At 44.8% G+C, this 19,361-nt stretch overlaps 1 long non-coding RNA gene across 3 annotated transcripts in view; it reads left to right on the forward strand.

Moving 5' to 3' along the window:
• Nucleotides 1–409: 409 nt before the first annotated feature.
• The window catches only part of LOC138997785 (uncharacterized), a 31,434-nt gene continuing 12,482 nt past the window's right edge, over nt 410–19,361 (forward strand). For all 3 annotated transcript variants that reach the window (XR_011469020.1, XR_011469021.1, XR_011469019.1), the window contains exon 1: nt 410–772. This is a non-coding gene — a long non-coding RNA (uncharacterized lncRNA). The remainder of the gene's footprint in view (nt 773–19,361) is intronic.

Here is a 19,361-nt window from a genome sequence, read left to right on the forward strand (position 1 = left end):
AGGCCTGCCCTCCTGCCGCCAGGAAGTGGCTCGCTGCTGCCATCTGTCACCCCTGCACTCGGCGTAGACCTCCCAGGAGAGACAGCTGAAGCGCCTGCGCCTTATCCCTTGAGCACAGGTGACACGTGAGAGCTGGCCCTGACCCTTGTTGCATTGATGCCGAGGGCAGGGCCAGCAGCACCCAGCGCTCGGATTGGCGAGGCCCGGGGTGTCGCTCCGGATCGGCGGGGCCCCGGGGTGCCGCAGTCGGGGGAGGGCCCCAGCGCTCCGGATCGGCGGGGCCCGGGGTGCCGCAGTCGGGGGAGGGCCCCAGCGCTCGGATTGGCGGGGCCCGGGGTGCCGCAGTCGGGGGAGGGCCCCAGCGCTCGGATTGGCGGGGCCCGGGGTGCCGCAGTCGGGGGAGGGCCGAGGCCAGGAAGCGCCTGAGTGTGAAGTCCCAAACCACAGGCCGGGCTCGGGGCGGGGCCACCAGGTAGCGGCTTTTCCCTGCCCCGAGCAGGCTCCCAGGAGGCTGCGGTCAGAGGCTGCCTGTAGGGTGTCCGACCACAGCTCTGCGCTGACTGAGAGCCCGCAGTCTGTGGGAATAGCACTCGACTCCCGACACCAATGGCCTTGAGCAGAATGGAGCTGAAATGGGATGGGACAGAGCGCATGACTGTGGACTATGTGAAGGGAATCCTGCAACCCACGCCCACCTGCGACAGCTGGGACCAGATCGGGGACTTCCAGGCCAGGCCCGAGGACCTGCTCATCTGCACCTACCCTGAAGCAGGTGGGGCGGGCAGGGAGCAGGGGAGGGGACGGGAAATGCCTTAATAGTGAAATAAAGAGATGACCGGGTTTCAGAGGAGGCTGCTGGCTGGGCAGAGTGAGGCCACAGCAAATCGCCGTGGAAACTGAAACTAAAATGACCTACAAGTTTTAAGCGTTTAATTCTTCCAGCGATGCACATTTCGTTTTACTTCCTCAGAAGAGCGTGAATAAAACAGCAAAGAACAAAAGGGCTCTAGACTTGGTGATTGATTCGTTCCCCAGGCAGGCCTTCCTGTGGGCCTGGTACAAAGCCGCTCTGTGTGGGTGAGCAGGAAAGGGACCCAGGCTGATTTGGGGACGAGTAGGGGAGCTGTGGTTCTGCACTGCTGACCCGCTCAGCAGCCCTCAAATCTGCAGGTCAGGAGCGGAGAGCTGTTCTTCCTAAGTGTCCCAGTTATGCCCCAATTAATTAATGATCTGTCTAGATTTAGTGGGACATACTTAGGTGACCAGGGGTCAGCAATAACGGCCTATCCCCTGGTACTTCAAACCTAGACAGTTGAGCCGAGCCGGAACACATGAACACACAGACAGAATTAGTATGCAATCACAACTATTCCTAGTGGGTCCTAGGCTCCAGCAAATGTGCCCGGCGATGCGCACCGAAAGACGGACGATGAAGACAGAGACAGATGGGCGGCCGCAGTTGGGTCAGGCTCACACAGCACAGCAGTCAATCAGGGGCTCCTCTCACGGAGTGACGTGGAGTCCGCCTCTCATCAGGCAGGAGATGTCCACTGAAGAAAATCTGGTCTTATACAGCCAGTAGTAAACAACTTGTGTCTTATCCGTGTGGGCCAGACGGTGTGCCTTATGCTAGGAGCAGGGTGTTTACACTTTAAGGGCTTAGGGCATTCACATCAAGATAGTGGGGCGTTCACCACATTTTGGAAGTTACAGAGTATTGGGGTCTTCACACAGCAAACATTTCACACAGTAATTATTTCCACACATTAGAGGGGTTTCCTTATGACCATAACATTATTATAACATTCTACCTGGTGGTCCCCGAGGGACATATGGGGAGGGGGACCACAGGGAGCCTAAAATTAATTTTATTTTTTCTGCAGCGTAGGAATCTAATGAAGAGGGAGAGGAGGTAGATAATGGCTAAGACAAATAAAATGGTTTTAGCTGTTTGCCAAGCAGAGGTGACAGAGTTCCATCCTTTTTGGATGTAATAGAGGGGGTTAAAGAGATTCCAGTGTGGGGTGCAAGGTACAGTCCTCCAGAGAGAAGCGATGGTGGTCCTGAAGTCGCAGTGTTTGTCAAGGTCGGCCAGGTCTGCAGCTGTGTTGAGGGTCATGCTGTTGGGTGTCAGTAGTAGGTGGTCGATGGCTTTCAATGTTGCTCCAAGTTTCTTGAGGGTGTCATCAGAGTGTTTCTGGAGTTCTTTTAACTTAGAAATGGTGTTATTAATGGAAATGGGTTGGTGTAATGCTTCAGGGAGATAGAGAATTGGATAGGTACAGAAGGATGAAAATATAGGGAAGTTCTTTTAATAAAGGAGGAATATCGGGTGTCATTAAGATATGTAATATTCATAGGGTGAGAAAGAAGGGTGCAGTTATTAGAAGAATCAAGAGGAAGGTCAGAATTAGAGGTATAATCATAATATGTAATATTCACAAAGCAGGTAAGGAAATAAAAATGGCCGAAGTTATATATAAGGGGTTCTGGGGTATGGGGGTTCATGGGGACTGAGAAGAGGGACAGTTGAAGTGGGTTGGCAGCATTGTAGATATTAGGTGTGAATTCAACAAGGGAGTTTCGGGGGGAGAAGTAAGGTTCAGCATAAAGTAGGTCAGAATCGGGTTTAGCCCACGTACCGTCAGGTAAGAGTGCAGGGAGATTTAGGGCAGAATATCCGACCAGGTGTTCGCCACCTATTGTAGGAAGAATAGTTAGTTGGCAAGAGAATAAATCGCAGCCAACAGGTTTAGAGAAATCAACCATAGCGGTTGAATCACTCCAGGTTGGGTTGAAGCCATGTCCCAGAAGCATAGGTTATGAATGTCTTTAAGAGCACAGTGAGGAAGTTTTGGGTTTGTTGGCAGGAATAAAGTAGTTGGAAGTCTGAGAACCTGGTATTGAGATCCTGAAGGTCTACGTGAAGCTGGCGGATGTTGTCATCCATGGTTTTTGCTCCGGCTGAGAGTAGTTTCAGTTGCTGTTGGGTTTGGATTGCTAATTCATAGGCTGAGTGGAAATTTCTAGATATAAGGTGTAAGCGTTCATTATATCTAGAGTTTTGAAGTTTGGTGTATTTTTGTAGGTCTAAAGATATTTCGGCAATTTTGACAGTGTTAGCTAAAGAGACCGTGAGAGAAAGAGCTGCAACAGCGAGTCCAAGTTGAAGCAAGTGTCTGCGGTTGGTTTGTCCAATAGATGGCAGTGATGGAAGGTTAACTTGGAGTTTATTTCTGAGGGGTGCGCATTGGGGAATGATAGTAGTTACTAGAAAATCTTGTTTTGTAAAAATAATAGTTGTAGAGTGGATTATAGGTCTGTAGATAATTCTCATTGGGTTGTTTGTTTGGGTTATAATTGGTGGTGGTGGAGATGTAGAAGGTTGAGGGTTGGTGATGCCATAAGAGAATAGTGGTTGGTAGTGGTATGTTCTAAGGCATACTGTGCTGTTATAACATCCTCTATGAATAACGCAAGGTTGAAGAGGGTTTTTTGTAAAGCAATCCGCAAAAGAGAGTTGTGTGTAATACAGTGTGGTTTGTAATGGGTGAGTAAGAGTGTAGGTATAATTTGTTCCATGCACCATCCATATAGTGGAGCATGTATTGTTGGTATCTTTGTGATAGGGTTCCTGAAAGTCTGTGTGTGTTTGTTGGATTAATGTTTGCTCCAAAATTGTAGAACCATGCAATAGGTTTCAGACCATATGAGATGTTATATGTAAGGTTTACAAGGTCGTCCTGAATATTTAAACATGAATGGTGTCTTAGGTCAGGATTAGAGATGATATTAGGTCTGATTACAGTTTTAGGGTATTGATAAATGTATGTGGTGGAGTCGCTGGGTGAATTGGCGGTGTCTACGCTATTGCCAGTAGTGAATTTGAAAGGAATAGAAAAGTTAGTTCAGGAGGTAATAGGGAATGGGCCATAAGAATATGGATTTGTGTGAAGAGAATTGAAGGAAGAAGCATAGGTTTGATGTGTCTGGAGTAGGTAGGGTAGTTTGAATCCCACGAATTGGAGGTGAGAGACACAGCCACCTGTAAGGCTATACATGGGCGTAGTCCTTTTAAGTAGGAAGACTGGGAATTTGTAGTTTCCTTTCGACCATGAAACATTTGCCCATGTGTAAGGGTCTCCATCAAGGGTGTAGTAGAGAGTGTTTCTGAGGGTATTGTAGATATTGCTGTGTGTTATATTAGGAAGTTTCACAATGGGGAGTTTAGGGTATGTTGCATGAAAGTTGGGAGATAGGGGTATGTTAGTGAGATTTGCAAGAATGCATGCTCTGTGTCTGGTTGCTGTAGTGTTACAGAGGTGAGATCCATTAAAGGAGTAAACAGGTTTGTCTTCAAGTGATGTGTGTGTGTTGGATATGACTCCTGGGAAATGTGGTGTTGTGAAGTTTGTTTTCCAAAATCCCCAAAATTCGGGTTGGGATACTTTCCATTTAACGGATTCGTGTTGTCTGACAGTGTGTGCCTGGAGAAGCCATAAGACTTGAGGAGAGACTTTCTCCATGGCATTGAAGCAATTGAGAACCGTAAGAAGTTCAATGTATGCTCCAAGAACTAAATCAGAGTCATCATTTTTTTCTGTTTAAAGAAATTTTCTATGTTGGACTGGGTGTCATTCGGGATAAATGCAATGAAGCATATGCGAGCTATTTTACCAAGTTTAGGATTGTTATTAATTTGGAGTAAAGGATTGTTGAAATTTTTAAATACAAGTGGTGTAATGAGATCTGTAAGAACTTGTGGAATATGTATGGCCAGAAATTTTAGTCTGAGGTTAAAAATTCCTGAGGGGTTATGACGTCTTCTAGTGGTGTTGTAAGAGGTGATATAAGTGTTGGTGACATGAGTCAATGCAGAAGTTGCTGAAGATTGGAAAGTTAGGAAAGCCTATGAGGTAGTATTGATAATATATAATACTGTTTTCTGTGATTATATGAGTCATATTAAAATGTTCCATTTCATTGAATCCTAGTGGGAGAGTTGGGTTTAGTAGGTGGTGAAAAGAATGGATGTCTGTTAAAGATAGGTATTCCTGTAGGTGTTGTTGTAGGTGTAGATGTTGTAATTGTGTCATTTGTGTATTCATCATAACCCAAATTCTCATAATCCTCAAAATTGTCTCCCTCTTCACCCATGTACCAGAAATGCATTAGTCTTTCCATAAAGGGAATGACATTGAGATTTGCTCTTTGTATACATGAGTAACAAAGGGATCTATGTTTTGGATGGGTTGAGAATAAGAGGATTTGTTAATGGTTTTATATGTTGTAGTTGATGGTTCACAATGCTGTGTGTCTATGATTGATATTGATCTAGTGGTGAGTGCATCTTGAAACCATTGAAGTGGTGTGCAGTTTTTCAGTTGGGTGTAGTAAAGAGCTCTAAGAGTCATTTGCTCAGAATTTAGTGCAAGGGTTTGGCAAGAGTGTGCAGGAAGGTATGCAGGGCAGAGTTTATAGGTGCTATGGTAGTAGATCGAGGTATTAAAATCAAAGTGTCCTATAGAGTATGAGAATAAGGAAGTATTATTTGTCACTATGTGTACAGTTGGGTACACATAGTGTTTTCCCGATTTTTTTCAGTTTAGGTATATGGGTAGGATGTGTAAGAAAGATAAGTGAAGGGATTGTTGTTGTGGTAGTAGAGGGAACAGTGGTAGGGTTCGAGATAGAAGTAGTGATTATAGAAGTATGGGTTGTGGCATTGGAGGTATCAATAGTAGTGGTAGCATTAGCAGAGGTGGCAGTAATAAGGGAGAGCATAAAGACTAGCGGTAACAGAAAATATCTAATTGCATGTCTCCCTGTTCTAAATCCTGAATGATGTCTTGTGCTAAAGTGCATGGTGATTTCTTCCTGAGTGATACTGGGTATGCATTCCCATATTGGCAGCGTGAGGGGAAATGGTGGGGATTGATAGTGGAGCATAAGAAGCAATGAAGGAGGTTGCTAATGAGAGTAGTTGGGATAGGATCTGGGTCTCTATTAGGAGAGTAGATGGCTGCCTCCACCAAGCGAGTGTAGTGCTGTAAGAGGTGGAGGTAATTAATAGTAATTTGCTCTGGGAGATATTCAGCAAATGCTTGAATATCTGCCGAAACCAGTTTGGCTCAGTGGATAGAGGGTCGGCCTGCGGACTGAAAGGTCCCAGGTTCGATTCTGGTCAAGGGCATGTACCTGGGTTGTGGGCACATCCCCAGTAGGGGGTGTGCAGGAGGCAGCTGGTCAATGTTTCTCTCTCATTGATGTTTCTAACTCTCTATCTCTCTCCCTTCCTCTCTGTAAAAAATCAATAAAATATATTTAAAAAAATGCTTGAATATCATCCAGCAGGTTATGGAGACTTTGTCTCACTGGGCCTGTGAGGCTAGTCTGTAGGTTTGCTGGGTTTTCAGAATAAGAGTTGGGTATCCAGTAGTACCAAGAATCATTACATATCAGGGGGTAAAGTCGTATGCGATAATTGTCAAGAGCAATACCAGGGTAAGGAGGAATTGTTGGGTATGGGGCTCGTTCTGAAGGAGGGTTAATTGGAAGTGGGGTAGAGAGAACAGTAGGGTAAGTGGGGGATTGGTTTGGTGTGGATTGTGGGGGTACTGGGACTGCTGAGATTTCTTCTAGAAGTTCATCTAGTTGTTCCGGGTTTCCAGTGCCTGATCACTGAAAAAGAGAGGGGTACTATTTGTTTAGGATGCAGAGGGTATAGTTATAAAGAGCGGAGCAGGGGTTTTTTAAGGTCTCTAGGGTCGCATGGACGGTGATGGCGGGCTCGGTGGTGGTGGTATTGTCACATGAACGATACGGACACCACATCCAAGGGAGTGTCAGTGGGGTTGCTAAGAGTGCTATAAGGAGGAGGAATCCAAAGAGGGAGATGCAGACAGTCCTTAAGCACATCGTTAAGGAGGCATTTGAGGGTCAACACTAGAACTAGTGTGGGAAGGATTGAGAAGGGGAGTGAGAGGAGTGTGTAGAGATCAATATGGAAGTTTTTGGGTGAGCAGTTGGGTCATGCCAGAGGGTAGAGTTCTGTAGTTTGGTTTGTTGTAGGTGTCCTAGACTGTTTACAGTCCAGAAGAGCGATGATCCAGAGTGGGCGATTATTTCCTGTGGGGATAAGGAGCCAGCCTTAGCGGATTTGGTTAAGATTTTATAGGGTAATTTTTTGGTGATATTGAGGGGTGGTTCATGATCTGCAATGGAATTATTTACAACTAGAGGCCCTGTGCACAAAAATTTGTGCACTGGTGGGGGGGTGTCCCTCAGCCTGGCCTGTGCCCTCTTGCAGTCTGGGACCCCTCAGGAGATAACGACCTGCTGGCTTAGGCCTGCTCCTGGGTGGTAGAGGGCAGGCCCAATCCCTAGGTGCAGCCCCTGGTCAGGCTCAGAGCAGGGCTGATTGGGGAGTTGGGGCGCCACCCCGTTATGCACAGAGCAGAGCGGATTGGGAGGTTGCGATGCCACCCTCAGTCACGCTCAGGGTGGGGCCGATTAGGGGGTTGGGGCAACGCCCCCTGTCACACTCAAGGCAGGGTCGATGAGGAGGTTGCGGCGCCACCCCCTGTCATGCACAGAGCAGGGCCAATCAGGGGGTTGGGGCGCTGCCACTGTCACACTCAGGGCAGGGCCGATGGGGAGGTTATGGCTCTACCCTGTCACACACAGAGCAGGGCAGATAGGGAGGTTGTGGCCCCGTCCCCTGTCACACACAGAGCTGCATGGCGATCAGGGGGTTTGGGCCCTGCCCCCTGTCACGCTGATCCGGTGCCAGGAGGCCTCGAGGCCCCGCTGATTCCGGTGCTGGGAGGCATATTACCCTTTTACTATATAGGATAGAGGCCTGGAGGCCAGCTGGTTTGCCCTGAAGGGTGTCCTGGATCAGGGTGGGGGTCCCCACTGGGATGCCTGGCCAGCCTGGATGAGGGGATGATGGCTGTTTGCAGCTGGTCACACACCCTTCAGGGTTGGGGTCCCCACTGGGGTGCCTGGCCAGTCTGGGTGAGGGGCTGAGGGCTGCTTTCAGGCTGGCGGTTGTTGACTGAAGCTCCCAACCACTCCTTTTTTTTCTCTTTTTTTTTAATTTTATTCTGGTCCAGCTTAGCTGTGGCTCTAGCTCTGAGGCTTCCTATCTGGTTTGTTTGCCGTTCTATAATCGAAACAATGTATAACTTCAGCTCTGAGATCCCCGCAGGCTGAAAGCTGGTTTCTGGGGTTTTTTTTAGCTTCTACATTTGCAACATAGTACATAGTTGCTTAGAGTTGCAACTCAGAGGCCGGCAAGTCAGGCGGGGAACGTTGGAGTCTGCAGTCACTGGAGCAAGCAAGCCTCATGTTCGCTTCCAGCTGCCTGGCTGCCGGCCGCCATCTTGGCTGACAGTTAATTTGCATATACTCACTGATTAGCCAATGGGAAAGGTAGCGGTCGTACGCTAATTACCATGTTTCTCTTTTATTAGTGTAGATGTGTGGTTGGAGTAATTCTTCTATTGGGGAAAGTCTATTTGCCTTAGGTGTGGAGTTTAGTTGTAGACATGCTTTGTCTAGTAATTCTTGTAGTGTCTTGAATGACCTGTCCATGAGTAGTGTTTGCCGTTTGTGTTTGAGGAGGCCATTGTGTCTATGTGTCCAGCTGCTTGTGGGTTATAAGGCAGGTGGAAATTCCAATCGATGGCTAAGTCTTGTGCTTCTTGTTGGACTGATGATGCTGTGAAGTGTGTGCCTTGGTCTGATTGAAAGATTTGCAGTGGTCCATAGAATGAGAACCATGTTGAGAGTGCTTGAATAGTGGTTTTTGCATTTGGATGTCTTGAGGCATAAGCATAAAGTATTCCAGTTGCTGTATCAACAATAGTGCATGCATATTTGTCTGCAAAGGGTACCTGAAGTGGTCCAATAAAATCAATTTGTAAGGCTTGATTAGGCAAGCCTAATCAAGTCTTAGGCACAAATGCATTAGTCAGTCTGGGTGTTATAAGAGATTTAAACGTGTGAGTGCCTTTGCATTGTTCACAGGAATTGATTGCTTGCTTGATGAGTTTAATGGGTGCCTTTAGGTTCCTCTTAGCAGGGGTCCTCAAACTACAGCCCACGGGCCACATGCAATACAAATACTGTATTTGTTCCCGTTTTGTTTTTTTACTTCAAAATAAGATATGTGCAGTGTGCATAGGAATTTGTTCATAGTTTTTTTTAAACTATAGTCCGGCCCTCCAACAATCTGAGGGACAGTGAACTGGACCCCTGTTTAAAAAGTTTGAGGATCCCTGCATCTTAAGGAACCAAGGGGCAAGAGAAGAATGTCTGAGGTATCCTAATGTTGTACGTATCTGTTGTATAGATTGTGGTGCAAAGGTGAGTTCTGACGTAGATGGGAGCAATTTGTATTTGCCATTTTCTTTCCTAAATTTAAGTTTAGGAAGAAGGGTGATGGACTAGTCATTATTTTCATTTCTTACTAATTTTAGATTAATTGCTAATGATTTTGATTTGTCCACGATAGTGATGTTGTCTTCAGGTGTGATGCCTTCTGCTAATGTATCTGCTATTGGGTTGTGGAGCATGTGGGTGTTTTGTCTGTGGCGTGAGCGTTGACATGTGTCATTGTATATTTTATTTTATTTTAAACTTAAAGAATGTTTATTGAAAGATACACAAAGGGAGTCAAAGACATTTGGAAGAAGATACATGCATCACATATAACAGGCAAAGGGCCACCCACCCAATGGGCAAAAACATGGCCAATAAACATGAAAATATGCTATGCTTTGCTAGTAATTGAACAAATGAACACGTAAACCCCATGAGAAAACATTTTATACCAACCAGACTGGCAATCAAAAACAATATTGTAATAGCAATGATTAGCAAAGGGTATAGAACACCAATGTATTTCTGGTGACAATGTAAACTGGTATAATTCTCTTTAGAAACCAAATTCAGTTTACCATTATTTAATAACTTTGAAGGTATATCCAATGAACCAGCAATTCCACACCAAGAAATACACCCTGGAAAAATTGTTGCATAGGTGTACTTAGGGAAATATACAAAAGAGCTCCTAGCAGCATTATTTCTAATAGCAAAATAAATAGAAATAACCCAGATGCTAATCAATAGCTAAATGGATTAATTAATACCAGTTACACAGAACCACACAAGTGAGTCTCAGAAATATAATGTTGAACAAAAAAAAGTGCCTTGTAAAAGAATGCATGAAAATGATTCCTTTTATATTACGAGAAAAAAAAAACATGCAAAATTGTTCAAGATGTTTTTGGGACAAAGCCTAGGTGATAAATCTATGAAGAAATACAAAGGAATAATAAACAAAAAGCTCTCAATGGGGGTTATCTCTGAGAGGGGTGGTGGTGGGGGGGAATTTAAGGGATAGTCCTGTTGCCCATCATAAATGTAAGGTCTGGGGCTGGGAAAATAGGGTCTTTCCTGATCCCACCAGCTGAGTTGAACAAAACAACCCAGAACTGCCGAGCCACATCCTGCTGGACAATAGCTGCCATCCTGGGACCCACCAGAGCATCCTGTTGTGCTGATGGCCAATAAATAACCACCGGAGACTTCTCAAGATGGCCAGGGTGCAGCTGCACCAACTTCCCGCTCATCAATCACCCGCCACAAGCTACCTCAGATAAACCTGATTGGTCCAACAGCAGCATAAAAAAGCTCTGCCAGGCATAGGCGGGTGTGACTCCCCCGGCCTGCACCCCCAGACCGTGGGACCTCGCCTGAGAGCTTCCAATAAATGCGATATTTTGCTCTTACCCTGCTTGTCTTGGTCAATTTATTGGCTTTGGTCAGATTAAATCTTAAATCTCAGATTAAACCTTACATTAAACCTAACAATAAACTGGGAGGTGAGTTCATAGGTGTTCATTTTATCATAAGTCTTTATGCCTTAGATTCATTTTCCTTTTTCTTTTTTTTAAAATTAAATCTTTATTGTTCCGATTATTACAGTTGTTCCTCTTTTTTCCCCCCATAGCTCTCCTCCACCCCACCCTCTGCCCTTAACCCTCCCACTGTCCTCATCCATAGGTGTACGATTTTTGTCCAGTCTCTTCCTGCACCCCCACACCCCTTTCACCCCAAGAATTATCAGTCCACTCCCTTTCCATGCCCCTGGTTCTATTATATTCACCAGTTTACTCTGTTCATCAGATTTTTTATTCACTTGATTTTTAGATTCACTTGTTGATAGATATGTATTTGCTGTACATAATATTTATCTTTACCTTTTTCTTCTTCCTCTTGTTAAAGGATACCTTTCAGCATTTCATATAATGCTGGTTTGGTGGTGATGAACTCCTTTAGCTTTTTCTTATCTGTGAAGCTCTTTATCTGACCTTCAATTCTGAATGATAGCTTTGCTGGATAAAGTAATCTTGGTTGTGGGTTCTTGCTATTCAGCACTTTGAATATTTCTTGCCACTCTCTTCTGGCCTGCAAAGTTTCTGTTGAGAAATCAGCTGACAGTCATATGGGTACTCCCTTGTGGGTAACTGACTTTCTTTCTCTTGCTGCTTTTAAGATTCTCCCTTTGTCTTTTGCTCTTGGCATTTTAATTATGATGTGTCTTGGTGTGGTCCTCTTTGGATTCCTTTTGTTTGGGGTTCTCTGAACTTCCTGTAAGTCTATTTCTTTCACCAGGTAGAGGAAGTTTTCTGTCATTATTTCTTCAAATAGGTTTTCAATATCTTGCCGTCTTTCTTCTTCTGGCACCCCTATAATTCAGATATTGGTACACTTGAAGTCCCAGAGGCTCCTTACACTATCTTCATATTTTTGGATTCTTTTTTCTTTTTTTTTTTTTTAAATTAAATCTTTATTGTTCAGATTACATTTGTTCCTCCCCCCCCCATAACTCCCCTCCTCCCAGTTCCCGCCCCACCCTCCGCCCTCACTCCCCACCCACTGTCCTCATCCATAGGTGCACGATTTTTGTCCAGTCTCTTCCCGCATCTCCCATTCCCCTTCCCCCCCCCCCAAGAATAGTCTGTCCATTCCCTTTCTATGTCCCTGATTCATTATAATCACCAGTTCATTCTGTACATCAGATTATTTATTCACTTGATTCTTAGATTCACTTGTTGATAGATGCATGTTTGTTGTACACAATTTGTATCTTTACCTTTTTCTTCTTCCTCTTCTTAAAGGATACCTTTCAGCATTTCGTATAATACTGGTTTAGTGGTGATGAACTCCTTTAGCTTTTCCTTATCTGTGAAGCTCTTTATCTGACCTTCAATTCTGAATGATAGCTTTGCTGGATAAAGTACTCTCGGTTGTAGGTTCTTGGTATTCAGCACTTTGAATATTTCTTGCCATTCCCTTCTGGCCAGCAAAGTTTCTGTTGAGAAATCAGCTGACAGTCATATGGGTATTCCCTTGTAGGTAATTGAGTCTCTTTCTCTTGCTGCTTTTAAGATTCTCTCTTTGTCTTTTGCTCTTGGCATTTTAATTATGATGTGTCTTGGTGTGGTCCTCTTTGGATTCCTTTTGTTTGGGGTTCTCTGCGCTTCTTGGACCTGTAAGTCCATTTCTTTCACCAGGTGGGGGAAGTTTTCTGCCATTATTTCTTCAAATAGGTTTTCAATATCTTGCTGTCTCTCATCTTCTGGCACCCCAATAATTCTGACATTAGTGCGCTTGAAGCTGTCCCAGAGGCTCCTTACACTATCTTCGTATTTTCGGATTCTTTTTTCATTTTGCTTTTCTGGTTGGGTGTTTTTTGCTTCTTCGAATTTCAAATCTTTGGCTTGATTCTTGCACTCCTCTGGTCTGCTATTGGGTATAATATTCTTTATTTCAGTCCTTGTATGCTTAATTTCTAGTTTCTTTATTGTAGCATTGAGGATCTCATTAGTTTTTGTGAGGCTCTCCACAAGTTTATTGCAAGCCCTCAAAATTGCGTTTTTTAGCTCCATATCCTCCATTTCTGTCATGATTTTGTCTCCGCATTTTTTATGCTTTCTTGGTGCACCCCCTTGTGGTCTTTGTGTGCAGTCTTGTTCTAGTTAAGCCTTGATTTTTTTAGTTAATACTGAGGGATTTGACCACCAGGCTGACTGGCTGTGAGAATCAGCTGTGTGGAAAACTTCTGTCCTCTGGGGAGGTGCTAATCTAGCCTTTGCCTGAGGCAATCCAGCAAATGGCTCTGTGCAGGGCTTGGGCGGGGCGGGATCAACAGGGCGGGTGGAGGGAGCAGTTATGGCTGCTCTCAGTCCCTTCCCAGAGGCTCTGCTTCTCAGAACCCCGGCAGCCGCTGCAAACCTCGGAGAGAAAGCTGCCCTCAGATTCCAACTGATGCCAGACAATCCCGCTTCTCCCGTCTGAGTCTGAGTCCCTAGAGATTCGCCCGGATCTGGAGCTCAGAGTCTGAGACTCCCTCCCGACTGAAAACGACAACGGCGCCCTCAGCCACCAGCCCGCTTTGCGCGCGCACCTCGGTACCTTTGTATTTTCCACACTGCGCCTCCTCTGAGCCTCGGTTTGCTGTTGTCTTTCCTTCTAGTTGAAGAGTCTCTCCTCAGCCAGCTTTCCTGTGGTTCTGGGTGATGTTTGTTCTGTCTTTTAGTTGTATTTTTGAAGTGGTTGTTTGTGGCGGCAGTCTCCGGTGTTTACCTATGCCGCCATCTTGGTTCTCCTGGATTCTTTTTTGTTTTTGCTTTTCCGGTTGGGTATTTTAAATCTTTGACTTGATTCTTGGGATCCTCTTGTCTGCTGTTGGATCTCTGTATATTATTCTTTATTTCAGTCAGTGTATGCTTAATTTCTAGTTGGTCTTTTTTCATATCCTCCAGGGTCTCACTAAATTTATCAGCGGTTTCCAGAAAATTCTTGAAAAACCTTATAACCGTGGTTTTGAACTCTATATCCAGTAGTTTGCTTTCCTCCATTTCTGTCATTTGTGACCTGTTTCCTTTGTCTCCACATTTTTTATGCTTCCCTGAGTGGCTTTGTGCACTAGGTGTCCTATAGGGCCCAGTGGCTCAGCCTCTCCAATTACCTGAGGTGGACACTCTTGGTGCACCCCTTTGTGGGCTTTGTGCACAGTCTTGGGTAGTTAAGCCTTGATTGTTGTAGGTATCACTGAGAGGAATTGACCTCCAGGCCAATTGGCTGTGAGAATCAGCTGTGTCTGCAGTGGGAGAACTTCTGTGCTGAAGACACCCTTCTGGGGCAAGACGTGCTTCAGTGGGGCTTTGGTGCTCACTGAGTCTGCCCCCTGAGTGTGTCCCTTATGGATCTGAGGAGTTTTAATTGGATGGTCCCACTCTGACCACTGAGTACACTGGGTCTTGGATCTAAGGAGTTGCTAATTTAGCCTCTTCCTGAGGCTACCCAGCAGGAGCTACAAAGAAATCTGCAGATTCCCCTTTCTTTCTTGGGGTTTGGAGGTGCCCAGATGAGGCCCAGCTGTGAAGCAATGTAAGCCCCTGTGGGGCCTGGGGACTTCTCTTGGAATTTCTGGGTCTGTCTGGCCCAGTTGCAATTTGTTAGGTAATTTTCAGATTGCGAAGGGCCAGGGCATTCCTATGCAAAAGCCTCTGCTGCAGCCTGGGTGGGGTGGGGTCTCAGGGAATCAGCAGGGCAGGGCAAGCAGCTATGGCTGATCCTCAGCCCTGCCCTAAGGGGCCCCTCGTCTCAGTGTCCTGGTAATCGCTGCAAGCACCTTTGAGAGAAAGCAGCCCTTGAGTTCAGAGTTCTGCCTTTGCCAGACAGTCCAGTTTCTCCCCGTATGAGTCTGGGTCCCCAGAGACTTCCCGCAACTAGAGTTCAGAGCAGTCGGGAGCTTGAGACTCCCTCCCCATTAAAAAAGACAGCAGCATCCTCAGGTGCCAGCCCCTTTCCGAGCGTTCAAGCCTGCATACCTCTGCACTCCACCTCCGCAGCTCCTCTGAGTCTCGGTATGCTTTTCTCTTTCCTTCTAGTTGTAGAATTTCCACTCAGCCAGCCTTCCTGTAGTTCTGGATGATGTCCGTTTTGTCTTTTCGTTGTACTTTTGAAGTTGTTGTGGGAGGCAGCAATTTCTGGTGTTTACCTAAGCCGCCATTTTGGTTTCTCGTGTCATGTATATTTTAATTTGCTTGGAGAGGCCGTAGAGTTTTATCCAATAGTCTTGTGACCATAAAGGTTTGCGATTAATTAACCAGCCTGATTGTTGCCATTTGACCATTCAGTGATTCCTTTACAGACTGCCCATGAGTGGGAAAAGACGTAAATTTTGAGCTTATGATTGTCAATTGAGTCCTTAAAGGCTAAATATGTAGCTATGAGTTCAGCATGTTGAGCAGATTTGGACCTACCAGTCGTCGTTAGCACTTGTGATGTCGCTGGATTGAAGGCTGCTGCTCTCCATTCGCACGGGTCACCGGTTACGGAAACTGATCTGTCTGTAAACCAGGCGTTGTTAAGTTCAGGGCTATATTGTGGCCCTTTCACACCGATCGGATTGGGTGGTCTTACAAACTTGTTGGCACGGGTAGGTGGTTCCACCTCAAGTTTGTTGACCTCCTCGGTGAGGAGGGCTGGTTCACTGGAGCCAGAGGTTTCTCGTGTGTTAATGTACCACTTCCCCGAGAGAACCTTTTCGTCCATTTGGGAACCTGCCAATTCTTCAGCTGACATTTTGAGCCATGCCTTAAGGGGCAATGTGCTGCGCATGGTTATTGGGTTAAGTCCAGTCAGGGGCTTCATGTGCAAAATGCCACATAGAGTGTCCAGGTTAGTTTCTGAAAATGAGAGAATTTGTGGTAAGAGTCAGGGAATCTCTGAGTCCAGAATCCTACAGGCATTAGTTTTTCGTCTTCTGTTCCTCTTTTGTCTAGTCCCCAGCTAGTTTCATGTTCTGCCATGAAACTAATGCCTAGTATTATTTTGTCTCCTGGTCTGATACTTTGTAGGGATTGAAAGTGGTGTATGTAATCCTTTAATTGTTTAAATGCTTGTTCCTGTTCTTGGGTTCATATGAAAGATACTGCTTTCCTGGTGACTTTGTATATGGGTTTTGCAATGTCTGCCAGATATGGTATGTGTTGTCTCCAGTACATGAAAGGTCCCATTAATTGTTGTGTTTCTTTTTTGTTGGTTGGGCCTTTTAGGTTTAGCAATTTCTCTATTACTTTGTTCAGTATGTTTCCGCCTGCAGAACTCCAGTGGATGCCTAAAAATGTTGTTTTGGTGTCTGGGGGCTGGATTTTGTCAGGATTAATTGTCCAGCCTAGTGATCTCAAATGAGATACTAGTGCGTCTAAGTCAGTTTGAAGGGTATCCTTGTCATTGTTATAGAGTAGGATGTCGTCTATGTATTGTATAATTGTAGATTTACATTTGGTGGGGTCGATGTTATTGGCAAGTAAATTGTGTGCAACTGTAGGTGAATTTTTATATCCTTGTGGAAGTCTTTTGAATTGAGATTGCTTACCTTGCCATGTAGATGTGGTAATAGGTCTGGATTCTTTAGCTATTGGGATGGCGGAAAACATGTCTGATAGGTCAATTGCTGCCATGCGTTTTGGGTCAGCTTTTTGGGTCATATTGATTACATCTTGTGCGTCAGGCAGGCAGCCATCTCTCTTTGGTGAGGCCTTATTCAGGTTGCGATAGTCTATTGTGATCCTGTAGGTGCCGTTAGGCTTTTTTACAGGCCAGATTGAGCTGTTATAAATGTGTGACCTGCCTGGTTCTATTTTAGCCTCTTCCAGAAGTTTTTTAAGTGCTTTGGTTCCATCATCATGTCCTCCTTTTAGAGGGCTTTGAGGTGTGAATGAATGTGTATTTGGTTCTGGTAATGTTAATGGAGGTATTTGTAGTGCTGTTAAGAATGTCTGTATGTTATGTAATGTAGGTTTATGTATGATGTGACTAAAGAGTTGTGGGATTAAGTCCATACCTATAATGTTTTGAATTTCTGGTGCTATCAAAAAGGTTGCTGGGATTTTCTTTCCTTTATATGCGTCCAGGAGTGGGTGCTGTTCAGATTACGTTGCCCATTACTCCTTCTGTGACTACTTTGTTGTGTGTTACTGTGCCTTTTAGTAAAGAGATTTGTGTTCCTGTATCTACTAAAAATGAGTGGTTTTGAAAATGACTTCCATGTAGTGATACTTGTAGTGTTATGTATGGTCTATTGTCATGTTCCATGAGAAATGTTTCTGTAATATTTATGTTGGGGAGGGTTCCAAGGGGTAGGGGTGGGTAAATTTGTTTGTGCCCCCTACTGCTGAACTTGCTGTGGTCGGTGGGAGCCCTACCAGTTTCCCTGATTTGATTTGAGTTTTGTTTAAAGGGGTTAGTGCCTTGTCCATTTTGGAAGGGGTTGGGATTTCGTTTAAAGTTTCGATTTCTAAATAAGTTATTGTTTCCAAAAGGGTCATTTTGTCTGAATGGGTTTTGTGGCTGGGTGGGTTGATTATTCCTGAATAGATTATTATTTCTAAATGGATTACTATTGTCTCTGACAGAGTTGTTATTATTACTTCTGAATGGATTATTGTTCTTGAAGAACGGATTGTTCCTTCTCCAGTAATTAGCTTGTCCTTGTCTGTACTGGTCATTCTGCCTCTTTTGATTGGTTTGGCGTGTTTGTAAGGGCTTTGGAGGTCCCCTATACTGTTGCATGGGGAATGGATATTTCTTTGATTCCTCTGCTGTGAAGGCGAATTTCTTTTCTGCTAACAGATCTTGGTGCAGTTGGATTTTCTTTTTAATATCCTCTGCAGTGCTGGACCCTGCGATAAGGTTCTGAGGCTGCATTTTGTAGCCATCTGGGCGTTTCTTATTAGTACCTTGACTATCCCTTCTACCTCTGAATTTTCCCATGGTGGTTTAGAGAGGCTTGTTAGAATCACCCATTTCCTTAACTGGGTCTGTAATTGTGTAAGAGACCCCAATGTTCTGACAACTGTCCTGAAGACAGGTCCACTGCTGGGAATGCTCTTCTCCACACTTCTCCTACCCAGCTCCATAATGATCTTACTGTATTTGAATGTTGTTCTGCAATTTCCTTTAGTGCTGTTTTTAATTTGGCTAATTGTATTGCATCTATTACTACTGTGAGTTCATCTGCACTTAACATAGATGTGTCGCCTCCAAGTTCATACTATGTCCGTTAATTCTCCTTTAATCAATCGTTTTCTGAGTTCTGCTAATTCCTGCCTTGAAAAGGAGGTGCATTCTACTGATTGCTTCATTTTCCAATCTGATTACCTTCTTTTTTACTACTACTGGCTTGCTGGAGTATTTTGCAACGACCTTCTGTGCTAGTGATCTTCCCTTGTCAGTGTCCTCCTGCAGGTGATGGATTGTCTGTAGTAATATTCTTACTACCTCCTGTGGCCTTCTTTCTATTATTGCAGTGGTTCTCAACCTTCTGGCCCTTTAAATACAATTCCTCAAGTTGTGACCCCCAACCATAAAATTATTTTTGTTGCTACTTCATAACTGTAATTTTGCTACTGTTATGAATCATAATGTAAATATCTCATATGCAGGATGGTCTTAGGCAACCCCTGTGAAAGTCGTTCAACCGCCAAAGGGGTCGCGACCCACAGGTTGAGAACCACTGTATTATTGGACTCAGATTGTTAGGATCTACTATGTTTTTGCTGAGGCCAGGGGCTGTCTGGATTTTATATTTGGCCCTCAGGGCGTCCTCTACCGTCTCCATTTGCTTTCTGATGGTATGTTAGGCTCGGCAGGGTTGTTTCTTTTGAAAGCTTGTTGAAGAAGTCTTTAACCTTCTGCATGGTGTTGGTGTTGAGTGAGGCGGAGTCTTGGTGCGTACCCACCAAACCGACAGAATCCTTGTGTATGCGGTGTGTTCCTATTGCAGTACGTGGTTTCTAGATGGAGCGTTGTTAGTTTTCTTAGAAAATTAGGGAGAGTTTTAACTAGTTTCTTCAAAATTCTGTTCATAAGTTCTGCTCTGCTGTAAATTTATTCTTCAAAAAAAATTCATTTTCCTTTTACTTTCAGTTTCCTTTAATTTAAATCTCTTAATTTGAAGGGGATTTTTGATTTTGGACTGAACCTGGTTACACTCCGGTGTCGAGTCTCCGGATTGGGAACAGGTTGGTTGCTGTAATCCGCCAACTCGGCTCCACTAGGACAGAGAGGCTGCTGCGACCCTCAGGCCTCAGCCAGTCGGGAGTCAGACTCTCCTGGGCAGGCCCTGGCGGTGGACGACCACTGACCCGTGTCCTTAGAGACTAGTTCGCTTTCAGTTGGTGCCAGATTAATCCCCTTTACACTCGGTGGCTGTTTCCTTAATACTCTGACTGAAACTTGAGTGTTTTTTTTGTTGTTGTTGTTTTGTTTTTTTG

Source organism: Myotis yumanensis, unplaced genomic scaffold, assembly GCF_028538775.1.
Source record: "Myotis yumanensis isolate MYYU_CA2020_CCGP unplaced genomic scaffold, mMyoYum1.0.hap1 SCAF_19, whole genome shotgun sequence".
In the NCBI taxonomy this organism is placed as follows: Eukaryota; Metazoa; Chordata; class Mammalia; order Chiroptera; family Vespertilionidae; genus Myotis; species Myotis yumanensis.